A 15,230-nucleotide genomic window follows, 5' to 3' on the forward strand; every position below is an offset into this window, starting at 1 on the left:
AGTGAGAGGCCCGCGCACTGCAATGAAGAGTGGCCCCCGCTTGCCACAACTAGAGAAAGCCCTCGCACAGAAACGAAGACCCAACACAGCAAAAATAAATAAATAAATAAATAAATAAACTCCTACCCCCAGCATCTTCTTTAAAAAAAAAAAAATAGTATTTACCATGAAACCAAAGGATATGAAAGCTCCTCAGATGAAAGACACCATCTTACTGGAGCAAAACAAAGCACAGACAGTTACCACACATGTTTAAAATACCAACTGGTTATTTCAGTGGTACTTTGAGATGTGTAAATCACCCAGATCACTACCAGAAAGAATAAGGTCAAGAACACAGTTCTCTATGCTATAGAATTTGGACCTGGCACAAGCTCACACCCAGGTGGTATCTCACCTATGCCTCTAGCACACATGGAGGCCCTATTATACCTCCAATCACACTACACACCCAGCCCCATCACCCCCTTGTTTGTGAGAGCTGCTGCCCCTTCTTGGGCTGCCTGAATTTTCATTCGCTGCCCATGGGGTTCTGATTTTATCTATAAGAAAACACAGAAGTTATCTTGTTTCCCCAGAAGCTCACTTTAGTAGTGTCCTTGGCTCTGTGGGAACTTGCCCAGCTACTAAGGAAGAGACCAGTACTGCCAGATGCCACTGAGAACCCAACATCTCACATCCAGTTCTTCCTGATGACCTGGATCAGTGGCTTCTAATCAAGTTCGTTTTGACAAAGAAGAGAAAGTGCATTTTCCAAGACAGCCTGTGACTCTCCTGTGTAACTTTTTTGTTTCTCTGTTTTCACTTCTTACCTCAACCGTATCTTCCCATTCTCGTACATTGAGAAAGCTTTTCTCACATGTAACATCACACAGCAGCAAAACACCATCTGCTCTTCTGAAGTAAGATTTAGCCATACTTCTGGATCTGGAAGAGAGAAAAGCAGGTAAGTAAGGGCTCTAATTAGTCAGTCAGTTTGGGGCTGCCTCATTCTTCATCTCTTTGATGCTCACTTTCTTCTCATCTTCTAAAATAACCCCCAATTGAGAAGAATCTAATAGCAGCCTATTACTGTGAAATAGCCATCCCCGAGGCCTAGAATGACTTGGTGAACGGTAACAGCATAAGAATCTGGGCTGCTGATTTAGAAAAGCAAATCATTTTCTCCACCAAACAATCCCAAGAATGTCTACAAGCCTCAGAGCATAGCTTGAGAGCATAAGTTCTAAAAATTTCAGCCTCAGCAGCAAGCTACCAGATCCCAAGTGGACGTAAGAGAAGGATGGAAGAAGAGGCACATCAGAGAAAACTTATTTTGGGGGTGGTGGGTAGGGAATACTGTGGGTGGGTGGGAGAAGAACTACCCATGTGCAACACCACAGGGCACACACACAAGGTACGGGGTGCTCACCAGAGGAAGAGCACACCTCCACCCACATGTCCTAACTCTAAACCAGGTGCAGCACTTTACAGGACCTTAAATAGGGCCATGTCAACCACACATATTTTTTAAATGGCTTGTCTGTGCAAACCTCAGCAGAATTCAAAGCATTATGGAAAGCACTTGCCTCTCCTGCCCAGCCATATCCCAGTGCTGCAGGGCTGTTAGCTCTCCATCTACGACGAGAGTTTTCATTTGAAAATCAACTTCTGAAAAAAAAATAAGAGGACATGGAGAACATGATGTAAATAATTCCATCGGTTTTTACTTTCAAGCCCTATTTGGATGAGACAAGGGCCAGTAAGCCAAAGTTCAGCGAGGTAGGGAGAAATGAACCTGGCCTTCAAGAAGAGTAACCTTCACAAACTAATTATAAGTCAGACCACAGACATGTGCACAGATGCACATCTGCAGGTTGGCTGATTGGGGAAGGATTTGATCTACGGACAAAAGGAAAATCTATGTTCTATTTGCCCATGTAATTAGATGGACTCAGTTATATCTGTGTGTGTGCATGCACATAAATATGCCTATGTATATATGTATATATGCAGGTATACTCTGTGTATGTATATATGGTACGCTCTCTAGCAACCGAACCAAATATTGTGGTATTTTTATGAATCAAACTGAAGTGAACTTTCAAATTTCTTATCTTGAAGGGTATAACAGAGAACCACAAATTTACAAAGACACCCACTGTGTAAACCTCCCAAGTGGTAAACCGGGCCCAGATGTAAAACTGGGTTCCAGAAGTAAACCCTCAGATGTAACCCCCCCCAGTCGTAAACATGGGGCCCAGATGTAAACCTGGGTAGAAGCCGTAACCTGCTCAGACGCCAGCCAAACCCCCCGATGCTGCGCGCAGGAGCAGAGAACGTGAGCACCCAATGCCCCACATGACTCACACCCGAGCCCGGACCTCAGGCGACTGCAACTGACCTGGAAGCCCCTGACAGGAGGCCGCCCCTCAGGTGTCTCCGGGACCTGAGGAGAGGAGCCCCCAACAGGATGCCCAGGCTTCAGGCAACTCCGTGACAGAATGGCTGACCGAGCCATGTGGCTGACAGGATCTTGGTGCTCCGGCCAGGTGTGAGGGCTGGGCCTCTGAGGTGGGACAGCCGAGTTCAGGACACTGGTCCACCAGGGACCTCCTGGCTCCACATAATATCAAACGGCAAAAGCTCTCCCAGAGATCTCCATCTCAAAGCTAAGACCCAGGTCCACTCAAAGACCAGCAAGCTACAGTGCTGGACACCCTATGCCAAACAACTAGCAAGACAGGAACACAACCCCACCCATTAGCAGAGAGGCTGCCGAAAATCATAATAAGGTCACAGACACCCCAAAACACAACACCGGATGCGGTCCTACCCACTGGAAAGACAAGATCCAGCCTCATCCACCAGAACACAGACACTAGTCTCCTCCACAAGGAGGCCTACACAACCCACTGAAACAACCTTAGCCACTGGGGGCAGACACCAAAAACAACGGGAACTGCAAACCTGCAGCCTGCAAAAAGGAGACCCCAAACACAGTAAGTTAAGCAAAATGAGAAGACAGAGAAACACATAGCAGATGAAGTAGCAAGGTAAACACCCACCAGACCAAACAAATGAAGAGGAAATAGGCAGTCTACCTGAAAAATAATTCAGAGTACTGATAGTAAAGATGACCCAAAATCTTGGAAATAGAATGGAAAAAAGACAAGAAACATCTAACAAAGACCTAGAAGAACTAAAGAGCAAACAAACAATGATGAACAACACAATAAATAAATTAAAAACTCTCTAGAAGGAATCAATAGCAGAATAACTGAGGCAGAAGAATGGATAAGTGACCTGGAAGATAAAATAGTGGAAATGACTACCAGAGAGGAGAAAGAAGGAAAAAGAATGAAAAGAATTCAGGATAGTCTCAGGGACCTCTGGGACAACATTAAATGCACCAACATTCAAATTATAGGGGTCCCAGAAGAAGAAGAGAAAAAGAAAGGGAATGAGAAAATATTTGAAGAGATTATAGTTGAAAACTTCCCTAATACGGGAAAGGAAATAGTCAATCAAGTCCAGGAAGCACAGAGAGTTCCATACAGGATAAATCCAAGGAGAAACACTCCAAGACAGATATCAATCAAACTATTAAAAATTAAATACAAAAAAAAAAATACTAAAAGCAGCAAGGGAAAAGCAACAAATAACATACAAGGGAATCCCCATAAGGTTAACAGCCGATCTTTCAGCAGAAACTCTGCAAGCCAGAAGAGAGTGGCAGGACATATTTAAAGTGATGAAAGGGAAAAACCTACAACCAAGATTACTCTACCCAGCAAGGATCTCATTCAGATTCAACGGAGAAATTAAAAGCTTTACAGACAAGCAAAGACTAAGAGAATTCAGCACCACCAAACCAGCTTTAAAACAAGTACTAAAGCAACTTCTAGGCAGGAAACACAAGAGAAAGAAAAGACCTACAATAACAAACCCAAATCAATTAAGAAAATGGTAAAAGGAACATACATATCAATAACTACCTTAAATGTAAATGGATTAAATGCTCTCACCAAAAGACACAGACTGGCTGAATGGATACAAAAACAAGACCCATATATATGCTGTCTACAAGAGACCCACTTCAGACCTAGGGACACATACAAACTGAAAGTGAGGGGATAGAAAAAGATATTCCATGCAAATGGAAATCAAAAGAAAGCTGGAGTAGCAATTCTCATATCAGACAAAATAGACTTTAAAATAAAGACTATTACAAGAGACAGAGAAGGACACTACATAATGATCAAGGGATCAATCCAAGAAGAAGATATAACAATTGTAAATACTTATGCACCCAACATAGGAGCACCTCAATACATAAGGCAAATGCTAACAGCCATAAAAGGGGAAATCGACAGTAACACAATCATAGTAGGGGACTTTAACACCCCACTTTCACCAATGGACAGATCATCCAAACAGAAAACAAATAATTAAACACAAGCTTTAAATGATACATTAAACAAGATGGACTTAATTGATATTTACTGGACATTCCATCCACAAACAACAGAATACACTTTCTTCTCAAGTGCTCATAGAACACACTCCAGGATAGATCATATCTTGGGTCACAAATCAAGCCTTGGTAAATTTAAGAAAATTGAAATTGTATCAAGTATCTCTTCCAACCACAACACTATGAGAGTAGATATCAATTACAGGGAAAAATCTGTAAAAGATACAAACACATGGAGGCTAAACAATACATTACTAAATAACCAAGAGATCACTGAAGAAATCAAGAGGAAATCAAAAAATACCTAGAAACAAATGACAATGTAAACACAACGACCCAAAAACTATGGGATGCAGCAAAAGCAGTCCTAAAGGGAAGTTTACAGCGATACAATCTTACCTCAAGAAACAAGAAACAACTCAAATAAACAACCTAACCTTACACCTAAAGCAATTAGAGAAAGAAGAACAAAAAATCCCCAAAGTTACCAGAAGGAAAGAAATCATAAATAATGAATTGGGAGACTGGGATTGACATATATACACTAATATGTAAAAAACGGATAACTAATAAGAAACTGCCGTATAAAAAAATAAATAAAATAAAATTCAAAAAAAATTAGAAATGAAAATGGAGAAGTAACACTGCAGATATACAAAGGATCATGAGAGATTACTACAAGCAACTTTATGCCAATAAAATGGACAACCTAGAAGAAATGGAAAAATTCTTAGAAAAGCACAACCTTCTGAGACTGAACCAGGAAGAAACAGAAAATATAAGCAGACCAATCACAAGCACTGAAATTGAAACTGTGATTAAAAATCTTCCAACAAACAAAAGCCCAGGACCAGATGGCTTCACAGGTGAAGTCTATCAAACATTTAGAGAAGAGCTAACACCTATCCTTCTCAAACTCTTCCAAAATATAGCAGAGGGAGGAACACACCCAAACTCACGCTATGAGGCCACCGTCGCCCTGATACCAAAACCAGACAAAGATGTCACAAAGAAAACTACAGGCCAATATCACTGATGAACATAGATGCAAAAATCCTCAACAAAATACTAGCAAACAGAATCCAACAGCACATTAAAAGGATCATACACCATGATCAAGTGGGGTTTATCTCAGGAATGCAAGGATTCTTCAATATACGCAAATCAATCAATGTGATTCACCATATTAACAAACTGAAGGAGAAAAACCATATGATCACCTCAATAGATGCAGAAAAAGCTTTCGACAGAATTCAACACCCATTTATGATAAAAACTCTCCAGAAAGTAGGCACAGAGGGAACCCACCTCAACATAATAAAGGCCATATATGACAAACCCACAGCCAACATCATTCTCAATGGTGAAAAACTAAAACTCTAAGATCAGGAACAAGACAATGTTGCCCACTCTCACCACTCTTATTCAACATAGTTTTGGAAGTTTTAGCCACAGCAATCAGAGAAGAAAAAGAAATAAAAGGAATCCAAATTGGAAAAGAAGAAGTAAAGCTGTCACTGTTTGCAGATGACATGATACAACACATAGAGAATCCTAAAGATGCTATACCAGAAAACTACTAGAGCTAATCAATGAATTTGGTAAAGTAGCAGGATACAAAATTAATGCACAGAAATCTCTTGCATTCCTATACACTAATGATGAAAAATCTGAAAGAGAAATTAAGGGACACTCCCATTTACCACTGCAACAAAAAGAATAAAATACCTAGGAATAAACCTACGTAAGGAGACAAAAGACCTGTATGCAGAAAACTGTAAGACACTGATGAAAGAAATTAAAGATGATACCAACAGGTGGAGAGATATACCATACTCTTGGATTGGAAGAATCAACATTGTGAAAATGACTATACCACCCAAAGCAACCTACAGATGCAATGCAATCTCTTATCAAACTACTAATGGCATATTTCACAGAACTAGAAAAAATTTCACAATCTGTATGGAAACAAAAAAGACCCCGAATAGCCAAAGCAATCTTGAGAAAGAAAAACGGACCTGGAGGAATCAGGCTCCTGGACTTCAGAGTATACTACAAAGCTACAGCAATCAAGACAGTATGGCACTGGCACAAAAACAGAAATACAGGTCAATGGAACAGGATAGAAAGCCCAGAGATAAACCCACACACATATGGTCACCTTATTTTTATAAAGGAGGCAAGAATATACAATGGAGAAAAGACAGCCTCTTCAATAAGTGGTGCTGGGAAAACTGGACAGCTCCATGTAAAAGAATGAAACTAGAACACTCCCTAACAGCACACACAAAAATAAACTCAAAATGGATTAAAGACCTAAATGTAAGGCCAGACACTATCAAACTCTTAGAGGAAAACATAGGCAGAACACTCAATGACATAAATCACAGCAAGATCCTTTTTGACCCACCTCCTAGAGAAATGGAAATAAAAACAAAAATAAACAAATGGGACCTAATGAAACTTAAAAGCTTTTGCACAGCAAAGGAAACCATAAACAAGATGAAAAGACAACCCACAGAATGGGAGAAAATATTTGCAAATGAAGCAACTGACAAAGGATTCATCACCAAAATTTACAAGCAGCTCATGCAGCTCAATATGAAAAAAACAAACAACCCAATCCAAAAATGGGCAGAAGACATAGACATTTCTCCAAAGAAGATATACAGATTGCTAATAAATACATGAAAGGATGCTCAACATCACTAATCATTAGAGAAATGCAGATCAAAACTACAATGAAGTATCACCTCACACTGGTTAGAATGGCCATCATCAAAAAATCTAGAGACAATAAATGCTGGAGAGGGTGTGGAGAAAAGGGGACCGTCTTGCACTGTTGGTGGGAATGTAAATTGATACAGCCACTATGGAGAACAGTATGGAGGTTCCTTAAAAAACTAAAAGTAGAACTACCATATGACTCAACAATTCCACTACTGGGCATATACCCTGAGAAATCCATAACTGAAAAAGAGTCACGTACCACAATGTTCATTGCAGCTCTATTTACGATAGCCAGGATATGGAAGTAACCTAAGTGTCATCGACAGATGAATGGATAAAGATGTGGCACATATATACAATGGAATATTACTCAGCCATAAAAAGAAACGAAATTGAGTTATTTGTAGTGAGGTGGATGGACCCAGGGTCTGTCATACAGAGTGAAGTAAGTCAGAAAGAGGAAAAACAAATACCGTATGCTAACACATATATACGGAATCTAAAAAAAAAAAAAAAAAAAAAGGTTCTGAAGAACCTAGGGGCAGGGCAGGAATAAAGACGCAGACGTAGAGAATGGACTTGAGGACATGGGGAGCGGGAAGGGTAAGCTGGGATGAAGAGAGTGGCATGGACATATATACACTACCAAATGTAAAACAGATAGCTAGTGGGAAGCAGCCACACAGCACAGGGAGATCAGCTCGGTGCTTTGTGACCACCTAGAGGGGTGGGTTAGGGAGGGTGGGAGGGAGACGCAAGAGGGAGGAGATATGGGGATATATGTATATGTATAGCTGATTCACTTTGTTATAAAGCAGAAACTAACACACCATTGTAAAGCAATTATACTCCATAAAGATGTTAAAAAAAAAAAGACACCCATTGTGAAGAGGGTAGTCAATCTGTTCTAACGTTCCTGGTTATCAAAATAATAACTCTTTAGATGAAGAAAAATAAATGATAATTTGCATATTTTCAAGTCCTTTTTCTGATTATTATGCAATTTTGAGAAACCATGACACTACTTTTTCCTTGTTCTGAGAGGTATTATTCATATATTCTGTTGTGAAGGAGGGGAGGGAACATACACCCAGCCATGATTTTGAACATAATGGCAAAAAGGCCATCAATAAGATCACTTTATCAACATCCAATGACACCTGATCAGAAAGGCTTTCCCCGGGCACCCTGTGTAAAAGTGCACCTCTCCCAAACCTCATTTTTTCAAATTGCTTTTCATCCATTTCCTTCCTTTGGATGTAAGTTCCTTTCAGGCTGGGACTTTGTCGATTTTGTTTATTGCGTGCCCGTAGTCCTACAACAGTATGTGACTCACAGCAGGACTCAGGAAATGCTTGCTGCATAAATGAATCTGTCATTTCTGGCTCTAAACTTGGTTTGGTTGATTTCACTGGGCAAGTAAATACCTAAGTCCTTGGTTAGTCTTCCTTTCCCAAATTTAGGCCTTAGCCAAAACAGAGGAGGACTATTCTACAAAGGACACACACACACAGCTACCTATATATATATGTATTGTACAGAGAGAGAGAAAGGGAGAGATCCATGTATCTGTGTATATAATCCCTAAAGAAAACAGAATCAAGCTAAAGAAGATCTTTTTCCCATTATCCACTGAAAAAGGAACCATACCCAGGGTGGCACTTGTACTTCCTCAAAATTCATCCTTGCAAAGTCTCATAAGGAAACTTGGCTTCCCCACTGCAGCATACCTGGCCAGCACAATCTTGTAAGGCTTCTGCAAGCCATAGGATTTATGGTTACCATCCACCATGTCCGTCTGGGGAAAGAAAGCCACAGTGGATGACAAAGGTAGTGCCAGCTTTCTTCCAAGTAAGTTATATGGCACAAAAATGAAGTGTTCATGAATGAAAGTGCCCCCGATGCCACCTGCCTGTGGTGAAAGGGCCGAGATGGGCTTTCTTGAGGAGCTAATAATGACGTGGCCTTCACTAGCAGACCCCTCGGGGGTCTTCCATCCAGGATGGAAGTCACCTGCTGAGCCACCTTCATCCCTTATATCAGGAACCTGTTTTTTATTAAAAAGTCAGCCATTATAAAGCAAAGTCTTTTATTACACGTATACATCATGAAGTAAAAGAAGAAAAATATGCACCTGAATCTACAGTCAACGCTGTTATGGAACAAAGTGGCCTCAAAAGGAAACCTGTGAGAGTTTTCCCTAACTCAGTAGAGAAAAACATTCTCCTATGTTTCACATGTATGACCTTTAAAACAATGCCCATGACAGATAAAGGTCAAATAGGGTGATATATGTATTTCTACTGAAGATCAGGCCTAGGAGAGCAGTGATTTCGGGGCTCACATCTGTGTCTGAAGTATCACCCCCAAAGCTCTCCTGCAAGCTGTGCAACCTCCAGAATCTCCTCTGGTGCTTGTACTCCACCTCCGAGTCATACTCGGAATCTTTCAGGGTAGACAAGCTGTTCTCAGGCAGGCTGTCAACATCACAATTCATCCTCTGCATGGGATCACAAAGGGCCAGCAAGTCGCAGTCCTCACCCATGTAGGGAGAGTGGGATGACCGGGTGACAAAGGAGAGGACCGCTACCTAAGGGCTGGCGATACTCAAGATGACACAGCAGTGGAATCAGACAGCAATAGAATCAAGAAGACTGATAATCTCATTCTTCCCAAGAGCCACAATGTATTCCATGATTAAGCATCAGGGGAAATAAAATCCTCAGAGCAATATCAGTTCATTCTATGCAACAATCAATTAAGATAAAGACATTTAAATGACACGTTTAATAAATGAAGCTATCTTCTAAAAATCACCATCTTTATTTCCTGATACAAAAGGAATTAGAACGCCCAGGATGCAAATGCAATCTCAAGTTGTATTAAGAAAATGTATACAGAACATGTGAACCTTTCTACTCTAATGTAGTCAGACCATATTCTGAACAGCGTATCCATTTCTGGATAATATCTCTACTGAAAAGGGATGCCAAGGGCTTCCCTGGTGGCTCAGTGGTTAAGAATCCACCTGCCAATGCAGGGGACATGGGTGCGAACCCTGGTCCAGGAAGATCCCACATGCCACAAAGCAACTAAGCCCGTTCACCACAACTACTGAGCCTGCGCTTTGGAGCCCACAAGCCACAACTACTGAGCCCACATGCCACAACTACTGAAGCCCATGTGCCTAGAGTCCATTCTCTGCAACAAGAGAAGCCACCACAATGAGAAGCCTGCGCACCGCAACAAAGAGTAGCCCCCCGCTCGCTGCAACTAGAGAAAGCCCACGTGCAGCAACAAAGACCCAAAACAGCCATAAATAAATAAATAAATAAATAATTTTTTTTAAAAAAGGGATGCCAAGAACCTGGATGAGAAAGGCAACTGATGACGTGAGACTTAAAACATTCAGGTCAGTGCACTCGGCTTAAGCTGTAATAGTTTCGCTCTTCAAATACTTGAAGAACTGACACAGGAAGAATACATTCTCTCAGGCTGCACAAGACAAAATAAAGGCCAACTGAATTTTTCTGGGAGTCACATATCTAATCAACATGGTGAGAAATGACAGGTAATTAGAAATGTGTCACCCTGTGGCCATCATCAAAAAATCTACGAACAATACATGCTGGAGAGGGTGTGGAGAAAAGGGAACCTTCTTGCACTGTTGGTGGGAATGTAAATTGATACAGCCACTATGGAGAATAGTATGGAGGTTCCTTAAAAAACTAAAAACAGAACTAGGGCTTCCCTGGTGGCGCAGTGGTTGAGAGTCTGCCTGCCCATGCAGGGGACACGGGTTCGTGCCCCAGTCCGGGAGGATCCCGCATGCCGCGGAGCGGCTGGGCCTGTGAGCCATGGCCGCTGAGCCTGCGCGTCCGGAGTCTGTGCTCTGCAACGGGAGAGGCCACAACAGTGAGAGGCCCACGTACCGCAAAAAAAAAAAAAAAAAAATAGAACTACCATACGATCCAGCAATCCCACTACTGGGCATATATCCTGAGAAAACCATAATTCAAAAAGAGACATGTACCACAATGTTCATTGCAGCACTATTTACAATAGCCAGGACATGGAAGCAACCTAAGTGTCCATCAACAAATGAATGGGTAAAGAAGATGTGGCAGGAATAAAGACGCAGAAGTAGAGAATGGACTTGAAGACACGGGGAGGGGAAAGGGGAAGCTGGGATTAAGTGAGAGAGTAGCACTGACTTATATACACTACCAAATGTAAAATAGATAGCTAGTGAGAAGCAGCTGCATAGCACAGGGTGATCAGCTCGGTGCTTTGTGACCACCTAGAGGGGTGATAGGGAGGGTGGGAGGGAGACGCAAGAGGGAGGGGATATGGGGATATATGTACACATATAGCTGATTCACTTTGTTATACAGCAGAAACTACCACAAAATGTAAAGCAATTATACTCCAATAAAGATGTTAAAAAAGAAAAAACAAGGGCTTCCCTGGTGGCACAGTGGTTAAGAGTCCGCCTGCCACTGCAGGGGACGCAGGTTCGAGCCCTGGTCCAGGAAGATCACACATGCCACAGAGCAACTAAGCCCGTGTGCCACAGCTACTGAGTCTGCGCTCTACAGCCTGTGAGCCACCACTGCTGAGCCTGTGTGCCACGGCTACTGAAGCCCGAGCACCTACAGCCCGTGCTCCACGACAAGAGAAGCCACCGCAATGAGAAGCTCACGCACTGCAATGAAGAGTGGTCCCTGCTCGCCGCAACTAGAGAAAGCCTGTGCGCAGCAACGAAGACCCAACATAGCCAAAAATAAATAAGTAAATAAATTTATGAAAAAAAATAATAAAATAAAATAAAAGTAAACTATTCCTATCTGCCCAGAGTATTTTCATTACAATTAAATATGCAAATATATAAAATAAGTTATATTTTTGCTAGAGTTCTTAGAAAAACGATGAAATTAAAACAAATATACAAGATAAAATCCAGTAAGGCCACAAAAGCAATAAAATTAAATTTACAAGATGATTTTAAGTTTTTTTAAAAAATTGGTATTAAAGTATAGTTGATATATATTATATAAATGACAGGTATGCAATATAGTGATTCACAATTTTTAAAGGTTATACTCCATTTATAGTTATTGTAAAATACTGGCCATATTCTCCATGTTGTACAATATATCCTTATAGCTTATTTTATACCTAATAGTTTGTACCTTTTAATCTCCTACCCCTATATTGCCCCTCCCCACTTCCTTCTCCCCACTGGTAACCACTAGTTTGTTCTTTATATCTGTGAGTCTGCTTCTTTTTTGTTATACCCACTAGTTTGTTGTATTTTTTGGATTCTACATATAAGTGGTATCATATAGTATTTGTCTTTCTCTGTATGACTTATTTCACTTAGCATAATGCCCTCCAAGTCCATCCATGTTGCCGCAAATAGCAAAATTTTATTCTTTTTTATGGCTGAGTAGTACTCCATTGTATATATAGACCACATCTTCTTTATCCTTCCTTCTTTGATGGACACTTACGTTGTTTCCATACTTGGCAATTGTAAGTAATGCTGCTGTGAACACTGGGTGCATGTATCTTTTCAAATTAGTGTTTTTGTTTTTTTCTGATATATACCCAGGAGTGGAATTGCTGGGTCATATGGTAGTTTTAGTCTTTTGAGAAACCTCCATACAGTTTTCCAGAATGGCTGCGCCAATTTACATTCCCACCAACAGTGTACGAGGGTTCCCTTTTCTCTACATCCTCACCAACATTTGTTATTTGTGGTCTTTTTGATGACAGCCATTCTGACAGGTGATATCTCATTGTGGTTTTGATTTGCATTTCCCTGATGATTACCAATGCTGAGCATCTTTTCATGGGCCTGTTGACCATCTACATTTCCTCTTTGGAAAAATGTCTATTCAGTTCTTCTGCCCATTTTTTACTCAGGTTGTTTGGGTTTTTTTTGATGTTGAGTTATATGAGATGTTTATAGATGTTGGATATTAACCCTTTATGAGTCATACTATTTGCAAATGTTTTCTCCCATTCAGTAAGTTGTCTTTTCATTTTGTTTATGGTTTCCTTTGCTGTGCAAAAGCTTTTAAGTTTAATTGTTTCTTAAAAACAAAAAGGAAGGAAGAAAATAATCATTGGAGTCTTGCAGTTCAATATGGTGGACAGAACACATGAATTTGTCTTCTTCCCCTTTTGAGACCTCATTAATATGAAATTACAAAGGAAATAAGCCAATAAAAGTTAAAAGACATGGTGTGGGAAGGGGAAGCTGGGGCGAAGTGAGAGAGTAGCATGGACATATATACACTACTGAATGTAAAATAGTTAGCTAGTGGGAAGCAGCAGCACAGCACAGGGAGATCAGCTCGATGCTCTGTGATGACCTAGAGGGGTGGGATAGGGAGGATGGGAGGGAGGCTCAAAAGGGAGGGAATATGGGGACATATGTATGCATATGGCTGATTCACTTTGGTGTACAACAGAAACTAACACAGTACTGTGAAGCAATTATACTCCAATAAAGATCTATTTTTAAAAAGTTAAAAGAATGGAAGAGGGGCCCATCAGCAGTAAAGTGATTTAAACACATTGCTGGAAAAAGGAAACTGGATGGTAATGTGCTGACAAAGGGAAGAGAGTTGGGGGAAAGGAGGTCCAGAAGATGTGTGTTGAAGGTCCTACTGTAGAACAAAGAAGAGACAACTGGTCATGCAGAACCCCAGAGAGTGAGAAGGGGGGTGCTGAAAATAGAGATTAAAATTGTATACTAAGGCACACTGCCTCTCAAGCCCATAGCTGCTCTTACTCTAGGAAAGAAGAGCAGATAAGCCAGAGCTGATTCCAAATGCAACAAGACAGGGTTTTGTCTTTTTAAAAATAACTGAATCATTCCCAGAAGGAAAGCTAAGACTTCTCTCTAAACATCCATACCCCATGCACCTAGTAATCGGGGTCCCCTGTCTGACAGCCAGCTTCACACACAGAGCTCCAAGGAAGACCATCTTTCAGAGGAGATGCCTTGAGGTAAACAGATCTACTTGCTACATCAGCTACCTAAAATGATCTGAAATTCCAAGATGACACCTGGGTAGCAAGTTTAAAAAGCAATCAGTCCAATAAGAATAGAAATTTCCTGGACTCCAAAATTAGTACTTTCAAGGAGAAAAAAAACAAATTCCATGCACTGCAAAGAATAAGTTGCAAGCTATCAGTGATATCATGAAGATGGCAGAGTTTCTTTTTACAAGAAACCAAAAACTCAACCAGAGAATCCAAGAGAAATAAGCAACTTTACAAGAAAGTCATGAATCAAACACAAAACCAATTAAGAGGTAGCAAAACTCGGAACTGGCAGTACATAAAGGGGATTCATCTGACCACAAAGCTGGGAACCTTCTCTTTTGAGTGGCATAGGAATAATGACTGGAGAGAAAGAAATGAGTTTCTCAGAACCAGTGGCATAAGGTGTTGACAATTATACTAAATTGGTAAACTTCTGTATAGTTCTTTACAGCCTTTAACATGCTCTCCCATAAATCATCTCCTACTCTCTTAAAGGACAACCCTAGGAGGCAGGCAGGAAGTCTGGTATAAACATGAAAGCACCACCTGTGTAAAGACAGAAAGACAACCCATTGCTTATTAGCTGAGTGACTTTGAACAAGTTATTAAACCTGGAACTCATTGTTCCCATCCATAAAAGTGGGGAATTTGCACTTTCCTCAGAGAAAGTTTGAGAATTGAATTTTTTTTAATTATGAAAAAGAGCTTCATAACTACAAAGTCAATAAAATGTTAGTTATTAGGGTTGGACAGGACAGTTTATTATTAATCCCCATTTACAGATGAGAAGCTAATGATCAAAATGAGGAAGTCAATTGTCCAATGTATTACAGGCAGAAATTGGCAGGTCTTGATAAGGACTCAGGTCTCATCACTACTGACTCTCACTGTTCAGGGCCTGTTTGGTCTTCATCATATGCTGTATCAGGGCAAGAAACTCTGTCTCCTTTTGCAAACATTCTCTTAGTCTAAAGATTTGGGA

General features: G+C 40.7%; 1 pseudogene across 1 annotated transcript in view; it reads right to left on the bottom strand.

Annotated features, from left to right (window-relative positions):
• Positions 1–15,230, bottom strand: part of LOC307054781 (ras and EF-hand domain-containing protein-like) — a 50,484-nt pseudogene that overhangs the window by 14,540 nt on the left and 20,714 nt on the right. The window contains exons 4-9 of the transcript in view: positions 14,698–14,750; positions 9,534–9,779; positions 9,102–9,236; positions 8,840–8,987; positions 1,569–1,650; positions 813–927 (exon numbers count right to left, since the gene is read on the bottom strand). The product of the transcript in view is annotated as a ras and EF-hand domain-containing protein-like (transcript). The remainder of the gene's footprint in view (positions 1–812; positions 928–1,568; positions 1,651–8,839; positions 8,988–9,101; positions 9,237–9,533; positions 9,780–14,697; positions 14,751–15,230) is intronic.

The sequence above is a fragment of the Hyperoodon ampullatus genome, assembly GCF_949752795.1.
Source record: "Hyperoodon ampullatus genome assembly, chromosome: 6".
Classification (NCBI taxonomy): domain Eukaryota; kingdom Metazoa; phylum Chordata; class Mammalia; order Artiodactyla; family Ziphiidae; genus Hyperoodon; species Hyperoodon ampullatus.